Source organism: Lipotes vexillifer, unplaced genomic scaffold (genome assembly GCF_000442215.2).
Source record: "Lipotes vexillifer unplaced genomic scaffold, Lipotes_vexillifer_v1.1 scaffold102, whole genome shotgun sequence".
NCBI classification, from domain to species: Eukaryota; Metazoa; Chordata; class Mammalia; order Artiodactyla; family Lipotidae; genus Lipotes; species Lipotes vexillifer.
In genome coordinates this window covers 5,810,471-5,831,324 of record NW_006786541.1, presented here as the reverse complement: position 1 = coordinate 5,831,324, position 20,854 = coordinate 5,810,471, and the positions used below count along the sequence as shown (strand labels likewise).

The 20,854-nt window shown below is 35.8% G+C and overlaps 1 protein-coding gene and 1 pseudogene across 2 annotated transcripts in view; one reads left to right on the top strand and one right to left on the bottom strand.

The window, feature by feature from the left end:
* The window catches only part of LOC103076008 (Krueppel-like factor 4 pseudogene), a 108,585-nt pseudogene extending 96,265 nt beyond the window's left edge, over positions 1-12,320 (bottom strand).
* The window catches only part of TCF12 (transcription factor 12), a 366,571-nt gene that overhangs the window by 117,816 nt on the left and 227,901 nt on the right, over positions 1-20,854 (top strand). The window lies entirely within an intron of this gene.

The following is a 20,854-nucleotide window of genomic DNA, read 5'->3' as shown; positions in this document are numbered from 1 at the left end:
GGAAATGTTTCCATGAGGTCTTAGAAACCATTTACTGCTAGCTCCGTATTTTTCTACTTTTTAACCTTTATTTTTATGTGCTGTGGGCTACTCCTGTTTTTAGAATGTTGGCTCTTGTCAGGTGATTGCTAAGGCTTTGATGTGGCCTTGTGGAACTCAGAAAAACACTGCCTTCTTTGCATTTTGCTGAAGTGCTAGTCAGTGATGTTTCTGTCACCTTTGCAGCTTAAAGTTTGGCTAAAAGGATTGTTTGGCTTGAGGTTTGAGGATTAAATCCATCTTCTGAGTCTTTCTGACCTGGCTTCTCATCATAGTTGGGTATTAGAGAATATTGTTAAGATTAACAGATTCTGTAATTCAGAATTTAGAAATCAGGAAAGGTAGGGTTCCTTTACTTACTTAAAAAGGGGGTATCCTCTGGTTCTGGATAATATGGAGTAAACATACACCACCCTTTCTTTACAACTGAATGGAACTGTAAAACCTGGACAGAATACATGGTAAATAGCAGCACGCAGATTGGAGAAGAACATCAGTTTTTGAATACCACCAAACCTCTAGGATCCCCTGGCCTGACCTCAGTGCAGCCAGAAACCTGGAATTGAGCACTGTGGTATAGAGAGAATGAGATCTAGAAGCCTTCTAATTCTGGCGTGAGGAGTTGAAAAGCTCAGAGAGTTGGGTCATTCTCTGTTTTTTGTTTTGTTTTTTTTTTTCTTTTTCTCTATTTTCTCACAACCCAGTTTCAGGCAGTCACATGTAATGACATCAGTTTACAACAGGTGTCTGAAGCAGCCAGAACTCTGAGGTAGGGGAACCTTACTCTCTTTTTGATGCTGTGATTCAAAGTGGGCAGAGGCAAACTCCATTGTTTTTAGTCTGTCCTCCCATTGTTTGACCCCCGGCAGGCAGTGGTTACAGAAGTAGACTGTTCCTGGCTGGAGGACAGAAAAGGCTATTCTCAGGAAATTGGAAAGTGCCATGGGGAGAAGAGGAAAGATCTTGGGAAAGAGACCTGTGAAGTTGTGTACACACACTTGAGCTCACTGTGAACCTGTGCAAATGCACGGATCAGATCCTAATTAGCATTTTTAAATATTAATTAATTAATTTTTGGCTGCATTGGGTCTTCATTGCTGCCTGCGGGCCTTTTCTCTAGTTTTTCTCTCATTGTGGTGGCTTCTCTTGTTGCTGTGCACAGGCTGTAGGCGCACGGGCTTCAGTAGTTGTGGCTCATGGGCTCTAGAGTGCAGGCTCAGTATTTGTGGCACAAGGGCTTAGTTGCTCTGCGACACGTGGGATCTTCCCTCTTTCCGGACCAGGGCTCGAACTCGTGTCCCTGCATTGGCAGGCGGATTCTCAGCCACTGCCACCAGGGAAGCCCCCTAATTAGCATTTTAAAGACTTTGAAAACCGAGGTGGATAAAACTCCACCCAGGTTGCAGACTGACCACTGGGTGGTGTATCCATGGGAAATCTAAAAAGCATTGTAAAGGCTTTGAAAACTGAACTGACATTGAAACCACAACCTTCAGAAAGCATATTGGAACTTGCAGCTTGAACCTAACCAGGTCAACTGCCTGTGAAAACAAAAATATCAGTATACTCCACAGGAATCAGGAAGATCCTGAGTTACATAATATATTATTAAAAATGTCAAGGATATAATCCATAGTTACTCAATATGCAAAGAACCACGAATACCTCAACTCACATTGGAGAAGGTGATAATAGACCTTACTGACAAGACAATGAAGATGTTGGAATCATTAGACAAAGACTTTAACCAACCATTATAAAAATGCATGAATAAGCCATTGCAAATACCCCTTCAACAAGTGTTAAGCTAAAAGTATCAGCAAAGAAGTGAATGATATAAAGAGGAATCAAATATAATTTTCAAACTGAAAAATACAATAATCATAATAAAAGCTCCCTGGATATATTCAGTGGCAGAAAGGAGAGGAAAGAGGAGAGAGTCACTGAACTTCATAGGGCAAGAGAAATTTTCCAATCTGAACAATAAAGAGAAAAATGATAGAAAAAAATAAGAGCTTCAGAGAACTGTAACATAAGGGCTAACATTTGTGTCGTTGGAGTCCCAGAAGGAGAGGAGAAATAGTGCGATGCAGAAAAACATGTTTGAAGAAATACTGGCTGAAAATTATAATTGCGTTAAAATTCATAGAACTGTACAACAAAAGGAAAATAAAGTCAATTTTATTGTGTGAGAATTTACAATAAATTTGAAAATGTGAGGTATTATGTTGCGATAACGTGGAATTTTTATTTAGCAGTGGTAATTCCTGGACTCGTTTGACCTTAGGAATTACTGGTTTCACAGTTGGTGATGGGGAAAGTTTTAGTCTTTTCTTTCCTTTATCTACCTTATTACCTGAAGTGAATTAATAATTTGGTGTGAATAGTGGTGGCAAGATGTTTAGTTTTTTCTTCTTTTTAGAGCAACTCTTAGAATATGTGATAGTTTGGCTTCTTATATCTTTTTTTTCTAAACCATAGAAATTTCCTACTTATAAGGAATTGGAAGGATGTGAACAGCCCTGAGAAAAATAGATTCTTATTTTTCTACTTACAGAATTTTGTGGAATGTTAGTAAAAATTGGCAGCTTTGCTTATTTAATGCTAAAAATGTGCCATTAACTAAATACGTCTAATTTCACAGCTCTGTAGTCATTTGACAGGGATTGTACAGGTTCAAAAGGAAAGTAAACACCAGATTATCTATTAGAAGGGGAAAAAAATGGAAGTGGTTCAAAATTGGATGCCGTGAATTAACACATAATCATCTGTATAAATTCTCTTTGCCCTCTAAAAGAATGCTTAACTGCAGAGTTAAGCATTCTGCAGAGTGTTTTAGTGATATGGTGGTGATGAAATTGAGGTATAAATAATGTATATTTCAGATGAAGAAACAGAGTCTTTGATATCTGCTTGATTTGTACAAGGTTATATACACACAGTGATGAATTAGGGATTTGATTTGCTAAAATGATAGTTTCCTGGAGAAATAATTTTATCCAAATAATAGCGTGAAAAGTGTTTGCAGTCATGTCATTAGAGTTGCTTTTGATGGACTCTGAGGGGTGTCTTAGATGGGTTAAATTTTTCTTAATTTTATTTTTTGTTTATATTTGTTTTTTTTTTAAAAAAAAAAGACACCGAAGATCTTGGCCTGACAGGATTAGAAGACTTCCTTAGTGGAGCCTCATGGAATATTACTAGAAATGTGGATCAGGATGAGATTGTGAGAAGCCTTGATTTACAAGTTCAGTAGTTTGGGGCTTTGAGGGACCCTTGAAAGATTTTTGAAGCAGTATTTGGGGAAGTTTTTACTAAGTGTAGTGTGGACTGGATTGATTAGAATACCAGTGATGGAGGGTAATGAGGGCATCTTGTTGTAGATAAAGGTCTGGATTAGGAAAATAATTGTAATGGAGTAAAATAGCTGGAGAGGATCTATTTTGAAGTGCAGCTAGGCTGTATTTTGTAATTTGACATTTAGCTCGTCCTGGTATATACCTGGTAGTGGAATTGCTGGGTCATATGGTATAATTCCATCTTTAATATTTTGAGGACCTGCTTTCCAAAATGGCTGCACCACTTTACATTCTCACCAGCAGTGTATGAGGGTTCCAGTTTCTCCAAATCCTGGCCAACAATTGGGATTATCTGTCTTTCTGATTATAGCCATCCTGGTAGAACATCTTTTCAGGTACTTACTGGCTCTTTGTGTATCTTCTTTGGAGAACTGTTCAGATTGTTTGCCATTTTCAGTGACTACGTTGTCATAGTTCTTTATATATTCTAGATACAAGTCCTTTATCAGATCTATGATTCTGTTGTCTTTTCAGTTTCTTTCAATTTTCATGATATCCAATTTACCTATTTCTTCTTTTATTGCTTGTATTCTTGGTGTCATATGTGAGAGACTTCTAAATGGAGCAGAGTAAAGAAAGAAGCAAGCCCTATATCATTGTCCCCTCTATATAGGGATTTTTTTGATGCTTATAGTGTCATAGGATTTGGGCAGCTGCAAGTAACTAGCATGTTGGGATGATGTGCTTATTCAGTTAAGGTGGGGGAGGTCAGTTAATCAAAAGGAGAAGTCAGTTATTTTTTCCTGGACTAAGAAACTAAAATTTTAAAAGGGGTAATTTCCTTTAATTGATGGTTGTGAAGTGATAAAATATAAAGTAATAAAACCAGTATAGTTTGGAAAATTACTTCCTCTGCAGATTTTAAAGAATAGTACAAGCTACCTAACTGTAAGGTGAGGTGGGTGGTCAGTAGAAGGGTCAAGGGATCCAGTGTAGATATAGAGTAGATGAGAGAGAGAAAAAGAAACATTCCTGGCTGTCATTTTCTTATGATCATGACTGTTGGTAGCGATTTTGGCTACCTTGGAAAATTGTTCAGTTTCTTAGGTGTATGTGTTTCATTTCTTTGATTCTCTAATGTTATAAGAAGTATCCTTGCTTTTAATGGGCAAATTAACTGAAAGGTAGAATCCATTTTAGTACTGATTTCCACCCCCACTCCCATTTTTATGAATATGTAGTTTATTGTACACACACACACTTTAATTAGACATGGCAGAACGTCTTTATTTCTTGTTCAGGAAGGACTCTCTCTCTCTAGTGTTAATAAACGTGTGTATTATTGACCGAAATTAAATGGTATATCACAGTCAACACTGTAATATGATCTAAGCCATGTTTAAAACAGCCTGATGGATTTCTAGAGGAAAGGAATTTTAAATACAAAATGAAATAGTCTTTAAAATAAACTAATATTCTTATGTATTTGAGCAAAAACAAAATTAAGTGAAAATTTTCTATTTCAGTTGGAAAGAGGTTAAAATAGCTATTAACTTATAATGTCTGACTAGGACTGGGTTAGGGAAAGTTGTCAATAATAGAAAAGTGTCTGGCACTGTTTTGTACTACTCACAGGTTGAGTTTTTGAGATCTGTGGTTTCAGGTTTCTAGAAGTGTATCACTTGCATGAAAATCTACTTTTATGTCTGCGTTCTTGCCGAAGCATGTTCTTCCTATAATCAGGAAAGGACAATTAAAATATAATCAAAGAAGCCATGGAGTTTATCTAAAATATTTTTGTTCATTTAAAGAAGTATGTTTGTTATCTTTAACAGGAAGCTGCTGCTTTAGGAACAGGGGAAGGGAAGATTAGGAATATCTGTATTTTTCTTTAGTCCTTGTTCAAGTATATTGAAGACATAGAAGTAAAACTTGGAATTATATTAAAGTACAGTGATTCCCTGGGCACATGCAAGGGTGTGCATGTCCTGTGTACTGTAACTGGTTGAGAGTTGGGAAATTAGAGGGGATTTAGCTTTTCTGGCATGTTTTTTTCACGTGTGAATGAGGGAAGGGGAAAAGGTACTACAAGTTCTGTGATTTCTATGGTGGAGTTTCTTGCCTAGTTCTTACTTGCCAAGTGATTCTGTCCCCTAAACCTCCTGTGCTCCTGACACATATAACTAACTTAAGTATTTGGACCAGATGGCTTTGCATTCTGGATCTTTCATTCACAAAACTTAATCTAAAGTCTTCTAGTACTTTTTTATTTTAATTAATATTTCTCACAGTACATTGTAGACTGTCTTCTAATATCTTAGGGTTGAGTGAGGATCCATTAATTTTCACTTCTCTGGTTAACTGATGATTTAATTGAGAGTTCACTAATGACTAATACTATGTAAACAGAGCTTGGGTGGTTTTTTCTTACATATTTGTCCATATTGAAACTCGTCTGCTACTTTACCCCATTTATGAGTCCCTATGAAATATTCCAGTAGCAGTCTTCGCATTTTGTTAGTCTGAGTTACTTTATTGTCATTTGTACACCCAGCCATTTAACTTGGATTCCCCATCCAGGTTATTTATCTTTTCTGATCACTTGGGAATGCATTTGTACTTCTCCTGTGTCAGTAAATGTTTTCCCTGTCCTTGGTTTTGTTTTTCTGTCAAACCTTTAAGGAGGACAGAAAGATATCCTTTATTCCATCTAACTTAGGGTTTTGTTTTTGCTGTTGGTTTAATAGTCCATATTACATATTTTTAGTCTTTATACTTCTACATTCTCTCAGGATGAAATCTAAGACAGATTAGTTTTGTGTCACTATCCCCTCCTATCCTTTCATATCCCCACCTCAGTAAGCTTTGTTCGTGAGCTCTCTGTGGGACTGAGTCAGTGGACCTTCTCCTTGTTTCAAACTAGCTTTTTGAAAGTCATGAGACCAATTTATCTGTACAGTTTAGGCTTTCTTCTGGACCTCCCTAAGAGCAAGTAGAGTTATTAATCTGCATGCCCTCTGACACAGTAGCTCTAATCACTTAGCAGTCCCATTTCTCTGAGACTGTCAAAAGTCATGGTTGGTTGTCATTGAAACCTAGAATTTCTTTGTATCAGTTATCTTTTACTCTTATCTTATATTTGTGACTTCTTCAGAAATTACTTACATCTTTCTTGATCAGCTTCTCCAATAAATACTGAAGCATGGAATTTGAATATTTATTTTCACTTTATTCCCTAAATAAGAGCTTTTATTATTAAAATACTTTTTAAGTTACTTGCAAAATGATTCCCGAACTCCTTTCCAGTGGTATGATTTTCTTTTAAGAAGCTTTCTTCTCTTCTTGAAAACATTTTGTTTTTTTTTTTTTTTCTTTCTTCTTTTTTTTTTTTTGCTGCGTTGGGTCTTCATTGCGGCGAGCGGGGGCTACTCTTTATTGCGGTGCGCAGGCTTTTCATTTTGGTGGCTTCTCTTGTTGCGGAGCACGGGCTCTAGGCACGCGTGCTTCAGTAGTTGTGGCACGCAGGCTCGGTAGTTGTGGCTTGCGGGCTCTAGAGCGCAGGCTCAGTAATTGTGGGGCATGGGCTTAGTTGCTCCGTGGCATGTGGGATCATCCTGGGCCAGGGCTCGAACCCGTGTCCCCTGCATTGGCAGGCGGATTCTTAACCACTGTGCTACCAGGGAAGTCCTGTATTGGTTCTTATTGGCTCTCTCTCATAGAATAAAACTTTAATGCAACCACGTAGCAAAAATATTCTGAGTCATTAACTTCTTGTTCAGTCTAGATTCCTGATATTGTTTATAAAATGGACTGTATGTTTGTAGGCTTATCTTGACATAACACTTGATGGCTGTTCATATTTTAAATTAGTGATACTTAGTAACAAGTAAATTGATTCTTTCCCCATTTGTCTTCACCAGTGTATTCAGTATCCAAAGAAAGTTCTTTGGCAAGTGCATAACCTGACTGAAATGTCAGGGAACAGATGGAAAGGAGTTCCACAAGAATTGGCTGAATAGTAGGAGTTTGACTTTCTGAAAAATAGCTTTACTGACTTTCCTTTCCTCCAAAAGTAATACGAAGAAGAGCTTAACCTTCAAATGAAGGAACAGCTGTTTTTAAGCTGGTATTTAGTAGAAAGAGATAGAAGCCTTTTCAAATAAAGTCTTAACCCTATGATTTATTTTTGAAAGGCTGTGAGTTCTCAGAACATTGAGGATGTCTCATGATCAGATGTAAATACAAAAAAACACAATTCAGAGCCAGTAAAATTCTTCTGAACTTTTCTAATAATATTGCTGCCTCAATTTAGGGTGAAAAATTGCATGTAGTGTGATTGGCTTACTCATAATATGAATATGAAGGGAACTGAATTTATTCATGATTATATAAATGGGAATTGTGGAAGTTATTACAGTCACATTCTGTGCTTTATGTGCATTTAGCATATCCATGCACATTTTTAAGTTTTACCATAGAATGCTGAAGATCAAACTCATAATACTATATAAATCCCTTTAAAATTATTGATCCATTGCATGATCGACTCATGTGAGTCTATAAAGAGGCTCTCAGGTATTAAGTTTAACAAATTAAGCTGTCATTTTCACAATTACATGAAGAATTTGAGGCAGGAGACTCTACCTGATGTCAAATATTAGACAAAACTAAAAATGCATTGGAAGGACATAGAGTTGAAGAGAAAGATGAGAATTTTATCAGCCTAACAAATTTATCTGTGACTGCTGGGGTGATCTCTGATTACTCAGCTCTTAATACGTTAAAATTGGATACGATCTTCATGATAAATCATTTGTGCATACTATTGAACCAAATAATTCTCTTATTGCTTTTTAAATCATCAGATGGAGAAATTAGTGCTGTGTTCTCTATGTTTTTTTCTTTTGGGTCCACATAAACATACTTTGCAAGCCTTTGCCATGGTGGGAATTAATTGTGGCGATGGAACCTAAAATGTTTCATGCTGATTTTACAGTGTGTATATACTGCAGAAGTTAGACAAGGGAACTAAGTTAAACAAAGATCTAGAGCTACTGCCAAGCCTGAAAACAACAATGGTGCAAAGAAGAGAACAGAATGCTTGGTCCAAAGCCAGCAAAATCCAAATGTAAATTTGCTAGTTGAGAGGCATCACGTGTAAATGGGCTTATTTTGGCAACTGCTGGAGTTAAAATACAAAAGACATCACTTATGCAAAAGCAAAAGTAATTGAGGTTTGGGGTTGTTTTGTTTGTTTTTTTTTAAGAAAATGGTCTTTCCGAATTTATAGTAGCCATTTAGTTTGTATGAAGAACGCTGCCTTTCACTTTTGTTAAAATCCATTTATTGTTTACCTAATCCCATTACTAGTGAGCTGTCTTTCTTCATATTCATGAAAGTTATTTTGGGTGACATAAGAAGAAGACATGACCATTATATCAAAAGTTTACTGAGCACATTTTTGAAAAAAGTCTTGGATTGGGGCCCATAATTAGAATCCTTTCTTGGTATGTTTGCAGCATATTTTATATTGTGAATATAATTGCCATTTTCCAGCCCTTGCCTGTATGCCATTTACTGGATGTAATTACAAAAATGCCTTTTACCTTATTTTATGGCAGGGTATAAAATAAAATGAATGCCTAGCTAGTTGTGGGTCTGACTCAGTTATGGCTCATCAGATGGCCTTGGGTGAAAGGAAACAAAAGTAGGAAGGGTTTCTTTGAGGATAAAGTTAAGGAATGAAAACATCATTCTTACAGAGATAAGATATAAGAAATGGACATCATTTTTCTATGTTTAAAAAACAGTGATTTCCCCTCCTTCATTGGATGATATTATTTACATATAAATTTTCTTATGAAGTATTAGGTGTTCTCTTTTCTTTTAAATGTAAAAACACATTAACGTGAGATATGCCCTCTTAAAATTTTAAGTGTAAGGTACAGTATTGTTAACTGTATGCACATTGTTGCACACAAAATCTCTAGAACATTTTCATCTTGCATGACTGAAACTCTGTTTCCATTGAACAGTACCTCATTTCTCCCTTCCCTTAGCCATTGGCACCCATCATTCTACCTTCCTGTTCTGTGAATTTGACTCCTTTAGATACCTCATCTAAGTGGAATCATGCAGTATTTGTCCTTCTGTGACTAGCTTATTTTACATAACAGAGTGTTCTCTAGGTTCAGCTATGTTGTAGTATATGACAGGATTTCCCTTTTTCAAGGCTGAATAGTATTCTGTTGTATGAATGTACTGTGTTTTCTTTATCCATTCATTTATGGATGGATATTCATGTTGTTTACACCTCTTGGCTATTGTGAATAATGCTACAGTGAACTTGAGAGTGCAGGTATTTCTTAGAGGTTCTGTCTTTGGTTCTTTTGTATAAATACCCAGAAAAAACAGGATTGCTGGATAATATGGTAGTTCTATTTTAAATTTTTTGACAAACCTCTGTACTGTTTTCCTCCATATTGTTACAGTCCCACCAACAGTATATACAGGGTTCCAATTTCTCCACATCCTTGCTGATACTTATTTTCTGTTTTTTGGTTTTGTTTTTGTTTTCTATAATGGCTCTCCTAACAGGTACAAAGTAATATCTAATTGTGGTTTTGATTTACATTTCCTTGATGATTAATGATCTTGAGAATCTTTTCATACACTTGTTGGCCATTTGTATGGGTTCTTTGGAGAAACTAAGTGTTCTTAATTCACTTAAAGCAGTATTTAAGTTGATGAAATTTCTGTGAAGTAAAAGATACTTAATTTCTTGATTTCTTGATGTGTTTGTGATTGCATTTGAATTGTGCATAATTAAGAGAAAATATTTAAATATATACATGTTTAAATGATAATGTATGTTAGACTGGAAGGAGTTCTGTATTTGTCCAGTGATTGCTTTTGGTTTAACTTAAGATTTAAAAAAAAAACACCTTATTTTTAATTTTTTTAAATTTGTTTTATTGAAGTATAGTTGTTTTACAGTGTTGTGTTAGTTTCAGGTGTACAGCAAAGTGATTCAGTTATACGTACATATGTATATATATTCTTTTTCATATTCTTTCCCATTATGGTTTATTACAGGATATTGAATACAGTTCCCTGTGTAAAAGCCATTCTTTTTAAAAACAATTTATTGAAGTATAGTTCGTTTACAGTGTTGTGTTAGTTTCAGTTGTACAGCAAAGTGATTCAGTTATACATATATGCAAATATACATATTCTTTTTTTACATTCTCTTCCATTATAGGTTATTACAAGACATTGAGTGTAGTTCCCTGTGCTATACAGAAGGTCCTTGTTGGTTATCTGTTTTATATATAGTAATGTGTATAATTTAATCCCAAATTCCTAAATTATCCTTCATCCCCCTTCCCCTTTGGTAACCATGTTTGTTTTCTGTGTCTGTGAGTCTGTTTCTGTTTTGTAAATTTGAGAAAAGCTTATTTTTAAATTATATAAGCTCATTAAAAATTTTTCAAATGATGTAACCTTATTTCAGGAAAAATTGAAAACAGAAAAAAGGAAGCAAATAACAATGCAACTTTTTAAATGAACCTATTAGTACTTTTTGTATTTCCCTCCAGTTTTTTCCCCCTTAGGCATTGTTTTTAAGTAGTTATCATAGTAAACATGCAATTTGTATCTTGCTTTTTTACTTAATACTGTGATGGAAAGAAACTTTTATTAAAAGAAGCTTAATAGGTAAAAGAGAAAAATAAGATAGAATGGTCTTGTACATTCAGATTGGACAGTTCCAAATTGGAAACAGTCAAAAAGAAAAACCTTTTAAACTAAATGGGAAAAGTGAAAAAAGCAGAGATGCTAGGAGGAAAAAATGGGTTATAACAATTGCATTATTCCATTTATGAGAATGTAGACATGAGTAAGAGCACATTATATTAAATCTGCAATAATGAGCCACATGACTCTACTGGGCTTAACATTTTTTATTATTTAAGAATTTATCTGTGGATTTTAAAAGTACAGTTTAACACTTCTTACACCATTGATTAATTATTTTCATTTTAATGAACTTTTTGTTCATTAGAGAAGCTCTTCCAGGGCATACATTCTACTTGTTGAATGAATCATCATGCTCAGAGAGTGTTCCAGATTTGTGATTGATTCACTTTACTGATTTTTCTTCTTTTCTAAAGCTATTCTAAATTTTTAAAATCAGTCTTGCTTTTACACATTTTTGTGGCCAAAATTAAATGCATCCTTTACTTTGTTAGAATTAAAGCTTTTCATTCTGACTCTCAATCACATGGGATTTTCAGGTTAATTTCTTCTAGCACCATTTTTGGGGCAACATCTTATGCTTGAAAAGAATTCAGTATTTTCCAGGGTTCATAGATTTGTTATGATTTCCACATAAATATATGTCTTTAAGTCAGTGGATATAAAATGTAAAGGCATTTATGGAGGGGGGAGCACTTCATCTGCTTTATTGACTTTAACTTGCTTCATCATTTGTGGGGCTGATGGCCTACCACAGGGAAGATGTAAAAAGCAAATAAGAGAAACTTGTTGGTGGGGGAGTGAATGACAAAGTATGGTTCCTAACTCACAGTAGACCTTTAGTAAATGCTTATTGAATAGAAATTGTTAAATTGTGGAAAGAGTCATGATTAGGTAATTGTACAAAACAGTGAGTGACTTAATGATAGTATTTTCTGTCTTGTGTTACCTTAATCTTTTAAAATAACACACTAAAACACTGTAGGGACAACGGTTTTGTGAGGATAGGTCCTTGTAAACACTTAGAAACTACTACATGCAAGGTGCTTTCCAAGCATTTTACATGCTGTCTCATTTAAGTAGGCAGAGCCATTGTTATCTGATTTTCACAAATGAGGAAACTGAGGCAAAGAAAAAGATGTGACATTTAAGTCCTACAATTTGAACTGTTTGGCCTACTACCTTGACTCCTTCGCCCACTCCTCCAGTGTATGAAGATACCGTCATCCTTCGGTATCTGCAGGGGACTGATTCCAGGACTGTGCTGGAATGCCATAATCCATGGATGCTCAAGTCCCTTGTGTAAAATGGCATAGTATTTGTGTATAACCTATGCACATCTCCCATATACTTTCATTCATCTCTAGATTACTTATAATACCTAATACAATGTAAATGCTATCTAAATAGTTGTAAATATAATGTAAATGCTATATAAATAGTTGCCAGTGTACATCAAATTGAAGTTTTGCTTTTTGGAACTTTCTGGGATTTTTTCCTCAACTATTTTCAATCCATGGTTGGTTGAATTTGCAGATGCCAAGCCTGCAGATACAGAGAGCCGACTGTACTACTTCTTTTTTATTTTCTAGGGTTTTGTCTCATAAAAGCAGGGGAAAAATGAAGTTGATTTGGCATAAACTTGAATGTCTTTGCAGCCTGAGTACCTTCACAGTGGGCTTCACCTTGTGTCAGTGTTCTACTCTGTGGTTAGACTTTGAGAGATGACGTCATTTACTATGAATAATCAATCATTCATGTTGAGGAAGATTATTGCCCCAGCAGGCTATCATTATTCCGGTCAGAGAGGAACTGATACTGGAAAAGGTAATACCACAAATGGGAAATACAACCTAGATCCAGTCAGTTTGTTAAACAACAGATACCGACCTTCCACAATTTTTCTCATGTGGCAAGACTGCCAAATGAGTTTTCTAACAATGAGAATTAAAAGGCCATCTCTGCAGTTTCAGACAGCTTATATTATTGAGCATTTACTGTGTGACAGACACTATACTGAGTATCTAATAAGTATCATCTTATTTAATTCTCATCCTCAGTCTGTGAGTTATATACTATTATTAAACCCCATTTTATAGAAGAAGAGACAGAGTCATCACATACCTAGTAAATGGAAAAGCCTCGGATTGTGCTTGGGTCCATCTGACTGAGCATTATTTTCTGGATATGGCTTTGGTAGTTTCCTGATATGCTTTGTTGAGCTGAAAGGACAGAGTTAGAGACTAAGTAGTGAAATTGGGTATAGAAGGAAATCAACTAGATCCATTTTTTCAGGCACTCTTAAAACTTCTGGAATAAATATATTAAATGTTTAGAATGTGTTAAGTTTTCTTCACTCTATGAATAAATAACTTACTCTAAGTGAAGGCACACCAAGGGAGAAATTGAGAGGTTTTCCTGGGATAGCAGGAGCTTTGAAAGCTAACCTGATCAAAGATAGGAATGCTGGTTTGAAGAAGGTCTGGAGGAAAAACTAGACCAGAGATTCAGATGTTGAGAAGAGGTGAGAAGAATACCAGACAATTAAGATATTTGGTATTGTATGCAGATACAGAATTGAGTAAATCAAATCAGTGCAGTTCAAGCCTTTTCACTTTGAGACTAACAAGGGGATACATAAAACAAGGGGATATATTACTTAGAATTGAGTGTGTGCTTATTTGCTGAGTTGGTGGAAGACACAGATCTGTTTTTGATCACTATGAAATCTAAGTATAGTTATTTTCTCTTCCTCTTCTCTATCAAAGCAGCTCTGAACAATTTATAAACTCCTCATATTTTACCCATCCTTTCCCCTATCTTGTTAATGACATAATTGAGGAGGTCACGAAGCTGTCTAGTTCCTTGCTCATAGGGAGAAATCCATTTAAACTATGCATTTTATCTTTACAACTTCTTTGGGTTTAAGGTTTTAAGGGGCGAATAATGGCTAACTCAGCCAAATGCCACAAAGTTTGAATGAATAGGTGCTGACTTAAGGAAATATTGTCAACTAAAAGTATTTTGCCAGCATTTTACCATTGACATCACTTTTTTTGTAGGGTTTTAAATACCTGAAAGGCCTTCTGAATGATACTTGGGAAACATTTTTAATTATTCTCAGAGGTACAGATAGGTTATTTTATCATAGATGTTTATAGAGCAAAACTGTGAGATTTTACCTCTTCACCTGTATTTGCTAACTCTGAATCGCTAAACCATTCTGTTAGGTTAGGCTGTCTTCTATTTGTACATCAGTTACAATCTTATTTTCAGAAATACTTAACAGGATAATGATTTCATACACTTAAAACTATTCAAAAATAATAATTTTAGGGCTTCCCTGGTGGCGCAGTGGTTGAGAATCTGCCTGCCAATGCAGGGGACACGGGTTCAAGCCCTGGTCTGGGAAAATCCCACATGCCGCGGAGCAGCTAAGCCCGTGCACCACAGCTACTGAGCCTGCGCGTCTGGAGCCTGTGCTCCGCAACAAGAGAAGGCTGCGACAGTGAGAGGCCCGCGCACCGCGATGAAGAGTGGCCCCCCACTCACCGCAACTAGAGAAAGCCCTCGCACAGAAACGAAGACCCAACACAGCCAAAAATAAATAAATAAATTCATTTAAAAATAATAATTTTAGTAGTTTAGTAGAGATGCTTAATATAAGAAATTGTAATGGTGCTGAATGACCACAGTTTGATTGGGTTATGGAGATCTTCACCTTGAGCAGAAATTGAAAATCAACTTTTAAGTGTTAGACGGTAGTATCTTACTGCAATAGCACAGAGGTATTAAAAAATTATTCTTGACTTTCCCCTCTTCCTCTTTATTTGGATTGTGAGTGAAAACAAATATTTCTGAAAATTTTATAGACAAAATTTACCCTCAGCTGAATAAACCTTTTCTTTAAACACTGGATATAAATCACATTTTAACAACATAAAATTTTCTACCTTTTACTTGCATTAAATTTTCAAAAATAACATTGCATTTACCTTCTCACCCTTTAGATTTAGTTTTATCTCCTGGGTGTAATTGGAAGAATTTACCAACCTTAAGCCACCACTCGTATTCTTCCACTGAAGTTAAACCATGGTGAAAGACCGAGATCTCTTTCCTGTTTTACAAAAAGCATGCACTCTCTCTCATTTGGATAGTTTTTTTTTATTATATCATTTTGGTTTGTACCAACCTAACATTGTTATGCTGCTGTTTATTTGACTTATGTATGTACCAATTCTTCTCTAGGAACCCACAAATTTACAGTTTTATGTACATAAGACCAAATATGCTCATAATATGATGAAATTCACTTTTAATTTTATATTAATTTAAAATAGTATTTCACTTTTACGGTGTAGTTTTTATGCATTAATTTCTCAGGAACCTCTGAAAGAATTAATCATATGAACAGTCTTTCTGTAAGTTCTTTGTACAGTTTTTCAAAGCATTATTATTTTAAATATATGATAGCATTGTGTTGTTTGCATTAGTAATAATCATTCATTTTATTCCATATTGCCAGTCCCAAAATTGGAAAAAGAGAGATATTGATTGTAGGAATAGATAATGTTTGAAAGGTAATGGAAAGGTAAGGCTTGAATTTTACACATTTTAAAAAAATGTTTTATTTATTTTATCTTATTTATTTTTGGCTGCGTTGGGTCTTCATTGCTGCGCGTGGGCTTTCTTCTAGTTGTGGCGAGCGGGGGCTGCTCTTCATTTTGGTACGTGTGCTTCTCATTGTAGTGGCTTCTCTTGTTGCGGAGGCATGCGGGCTTCAGTAGTTGTGGCACACGGGCTCAGTAGTTGTGGCTCGCGGGCTCTAGAGTGCAAACTCAGTAGTTGTGGTGCATGGGCTTAGTTACTCCACGGCCTGTGGGATCTTCCCGGACCAGAGTTCAAACCCGTGTCCCCTGCATTGGCAGACAGATTCTTAAACACTGCGTCACAAGGGAAGCCCCTAAAGGAAAAAACTTACAGATGTTTGCTTTCTGTTGCTTCAGCAAAGACCAGGCTAGTGCTTTTTATATCAAATCACCATGTCATCCTTGCCACACATGTGTAGACTTCTATTTGAACTTCAAAGAATACCTTAGAAGTCGGTGTCTCTTTCTCTTATGGTATCTAATATTGGGGACCATTTGTTTTTGGTATCCACTACTGTTTCTAAAGCTATCACTTGACTATGGTACTAGTATGTTTCTTGTTTTAAAATTTTAAACTCTTCATTCCAAGTTGTGCTTTGTTAGTATTTAAATTTCTCCTGCTTAGAATTGCTGAGCTCATTAGATTTGCATACAAGTTGATGTTTTTCACTGATATGGGAAACTTTTTGCCAAATTTTACTCCAGATATATAATCTGCCTCATTTTTTCTCTCATCTCCTTCTGATACTCAGATTACATGTATTTTAGACCATTTAGTATGGTCTAACAGGTAGCTAAAGCTCTACTCATTTTTTCCCAATATTCTTTATGTTCAGTGTCACTTATTTCTTCTTCTGGTTCCAGTTCATTGTTAAGCTTATTCAGCAAATTTTTTATTTCAGTTATTGTAATTTTAAATTCTGGAATTCCCATTTTCAAAAGCTTTTCTTTACTGAGAGTCTCCATCTGTTCATTCATTTTGACCATCTTTTTCTTAAAGTCTTTGAATACTTATAATAGCTGTTTTAAAATCATTTTCTGCTTATTCCAACATCTGTCATCTTGAGATGTGTCTGTATGGAATGTGTTTCCTAGACTATAGGTCACATTTTAATTTCTCCACACATCTATTAATTTTTTATTACATATTTTTCAATGTACAAGATGTGTTGTAGAGGTTTTAGTTTCTCTTCATCTGCAGAGTTTTGTTTTTGGTCTATAAAACAAATAAGAATTTACATTATTTGTAAGTAGTTAAACATTTTTGGTCAGTTATCTTGAGGCTTGATGTTATACTTTGTTAAGGCAGGCCTATGGAAAGCTCAAATTATTTATCAAGCCCTCTAATTACTTTCCTCCCTGGTACCCAGCAGTTGAAACCCAACTGTGGCTTTCTCCTTTCTTTGTTTCCCTCCTTAATTTCCAGCCATACTGGCATTCCCAAATTCTATGTTTTGGCTCCTTAAGCAAAGAAAATAGTGGCTTTCTGCTTATCTAGCCACCACATGCCATGCTGCCTGGGAAATGCCCTCACCAGACAAATCATAAAGATTTGGATCTTACCTAGTCAGTCTGGTTATATTTTTTCACTGATCAGATGCTTTTCAGTTTTTGCCTCCTTTTGTTTATTCTTCCTTGTCTTTAAACAGTTGTTTTTAAAAGTTTGGTCCACAGTTTATAATTGTTATTTTCAGTTGAATAAACTTAGGAACATTTTGTTGTTTTATAAAACATTTTCCTCACCCCATTTATATCCCTTTTACTCCTTCCTTGTCAACTCTCTACCTGAGAAGCATCCACAGTCTTTATTTTTATGACTATGATTTTGTTTTTTCTGTTGTAGGTCAACATATAAATGAAATCAATCTTTGGTATCTGGTATCTTTTATTAAGCATAATGTTTTCAAAATTTATGCATGTCGTTGCATGTACCACTAGTCTATTTTTTTTTGTATTGTTGGGCAGTATTGCATTGAATGAATAAACCACAGTTCCTTTATTCATCTTTTTTATTGATGGGCACCTGGATTATTTCCAGTTTTAGCTCTTATGAATACTGTGCTTAATATTCATGTAAAAGACTCCTTGTGGGTGTACTTTTTTCTCACTTTACCTTGCACAAATACCTAGAGATAGTGTTGTTGTGTTAAAGGATATATGTGTTTTTATGTTTTAAGAAACTGCCAGTTTTGCAAAGTGTATCATTTTCCATGCCCACAGGCAATATGTAAGATTTGGGGTGCAGATCTTATTTTTCTGTCCAGATTATATTCTGTTATATAATAGAGATGATTTTTAATGTAAATTTTAAGTTTCTGGTAAACAATTTTGATAACCAGTCCTCTACTTTTAAACTAGAAATACTCTGAGATTTCAAGAGTGATATGGGTGGCAGGGTCAAGATGGCAGAGTAGAAAGACACTGAGCTTACCTCCTCTCGCAAATACACCAAAATTCACAAATATCTGCAGAACAACCGTCAGTGAAAAGGAACGGAACCTACCAGAAAAGATCTACAACTAAAGACATGAAGAAGGGACAACAATGAAATGGGTAGGGGAGTGGACTCGTGATGTAATTAAGTCCCATACCCCTGGGTAGGCAACCCACAGACTGGAGACTAATTATATTGCAGATGGATAAAGAAGATATTATATATATATATATATAATGGGACATTACTTAGCCATAAAAAAGAATGACATATTGCTATTTACAGCAACATGGATGGACCTAGAGATTATCATGCTAAGTGAAGTAAGTCAGAGAATGACAAATATATGATATCACTTACAGGAAATCTAAAAAATAATGCAAATGAACTTATTTACAAAATAGAAACAGACTCACAGATATAGAAAACATGGTTACCAAAAGGGAAAGGGTGGGGGGAAGGATAAATTAGGAGCATGGGATTAACAGATACACACCACTATGTATAAAATAGATCAACAACAAGGATTTACTTACAGCACAGGGAACTATATGCAATATCTTTTTTTATTTTATTTTATTTATTTTTGGCTGCGTTGGGTCTTCGTTGCTGTGCGAGGGCTTTCTCTAGTTGCGGCGAGCAGGGGCTACTCTTCGTTTCGGTGCATGGACTTCCCATTGCGGCTTCTCTTGTTGTGGATCATGGGCTCTGGGTGCGCAGGCTTCAGTAGTTGCAGTGCACGGGCTCAGTAGTTGCGGTGTGTGAGCTCTAGGGCATGTGGGCTTCAGTAGTTGTGGTGCACAGGCTCAGTAGTTGTGGCTCACAGGCTCTAGAGTGCAGGCTCAGTGGTTGTGGCGCATGGGCATAGTTGCTCCATGGAATGTGGGATCTCCCCGGACCCGGGCTCGAACCTTTGTCCCCTGCTTTGGCAGGCGGATTCTTAACCACTGAGCCACCAGGGAAGTCCTATATTCAATATCTTGTAGTAACCTATAATGGAAAAGAATCTGAGAAAAAGCATATGTATAACTGAATCACTTTGCTGTACACCTGAGACTAATACAATATTGTAAGTCAGCTATACTTCAATTTAAGAAGAGAGTGGTATGCTTTATTTACATAGGCAATGTTCAACTTTTTCAACTAGTTTAATAGCTCTAAAAGTTGGATGGTGGGGGAGTGTTTTGATGTAATTATTCATCTTCATAAGTTGTAGATGTTTTTAAATTACTTAAATTCAATTTTTTAAGGGCTAGACGCTCATTATGAGAGTGTAAAATTTAGAAATCTTTACATGGCAGTAATTTTTGCTTACATGTTACTGTAATAAATACCTGTGAGTATGAACAAGAGAGTTTTAGTTCATTCCATTAGAGCTCTGAGCTAATGTCAGGTGTTCCATTTGAGTGTCTTCTTGATGTGGTTACCTTTGTTCTGTGCTTTGGTCATCAGTTATATCCCTTATGAATGCTCTTTTGCAAACTCATACTGTTCATCGTGGGACTGGGGAAAGTGAATGTAAGTAGGTAAGTAAAAGCTGTAGCTGCTACTAGAAAACATGTCCATATATTAATTAGCAGTGTCATTTTGTACACAAAAACTTTTTCATTGAGTGTCTCCTATGTATTTAGCACTGTAGGTGAAACAGAATGAGAGCTGAATGTGGTCTTTGGTCTTAAATTAATTTGAGACCCCATGTTGGATGGTGTTCTCTTAAGAACAATATAACTTCTGTGCTGTGCAACGTAGATTTATAAGTATAAATATTAAAGAGAGGACCTAGTAAGGATTAAGGAGGTTGGTCATGTTTTACAGCAGAGGTGGAATTTAAAGTGAGCATAAAATCAGTAAGAATTAAGTGTAGAGGAGATAGAAGTGCCAAAAGGAATAATAAGAGCAATAAGTGTTCATGAATAGTACTGTGTACAATGAATGTGCCTCATGGTTACAGTTGAGAGTTTGAATGCAAAACACAGGGTTTCTGTGTCTTGTGCATGTCTCTATCAACAGTGCCTAGAGTCCTCCCTAGAGCATGACACTGTGTATGCCATAATAGGAAATTAGTGTTTTTCACTGTTAAGGTTGGAAGCAGTGAGGCAATTGTAACTGGGTTTTCAAAGGCTTTAAACATAGGAGGGACAAAACGTAGCACAAGTGATGGTAAACATTTGTGGAACAGAGGAGTAAATAATCAGTTTCAGGTTGAAGAATTTGGGATTAATTCTGTTGGTGCTGGGGCACTGGAAGTGTTTACTTTTTAAATCTGGGGGTACTATGTTTTGAAGATTTGTTTTAGGAAGACTACAATGGCAGGCTATTATTAGGTTAAATATTTTGAAATAGTGTTTTAGGGAGATTCAGAGAGACTCTAGCAAAAGAGTCTAAGTAGGATATCATGAAAGCTCAGAATAAAAAGGTGGTAGTAGGAATGGAAAAGCTGCTTCAGGAGACATTCATAAAGAATACTCAGTATAGGGATAGTGGAGGGAGAAGAGAAGAAAAAATCAAAGATGATGCCAGTTTGACCTGAACTATTATAGTACTACCTGTAGTATTAGAAATATTAATAATTAGGGTCCAAAGGCATATGAGGAAGAAATGAAGGGTATGTGAAAAGTCTAGTTTCAGATATGGGTTTAAGATGATGGCAGGAGAGCTGAATGAAAGCTTCCAGCAGG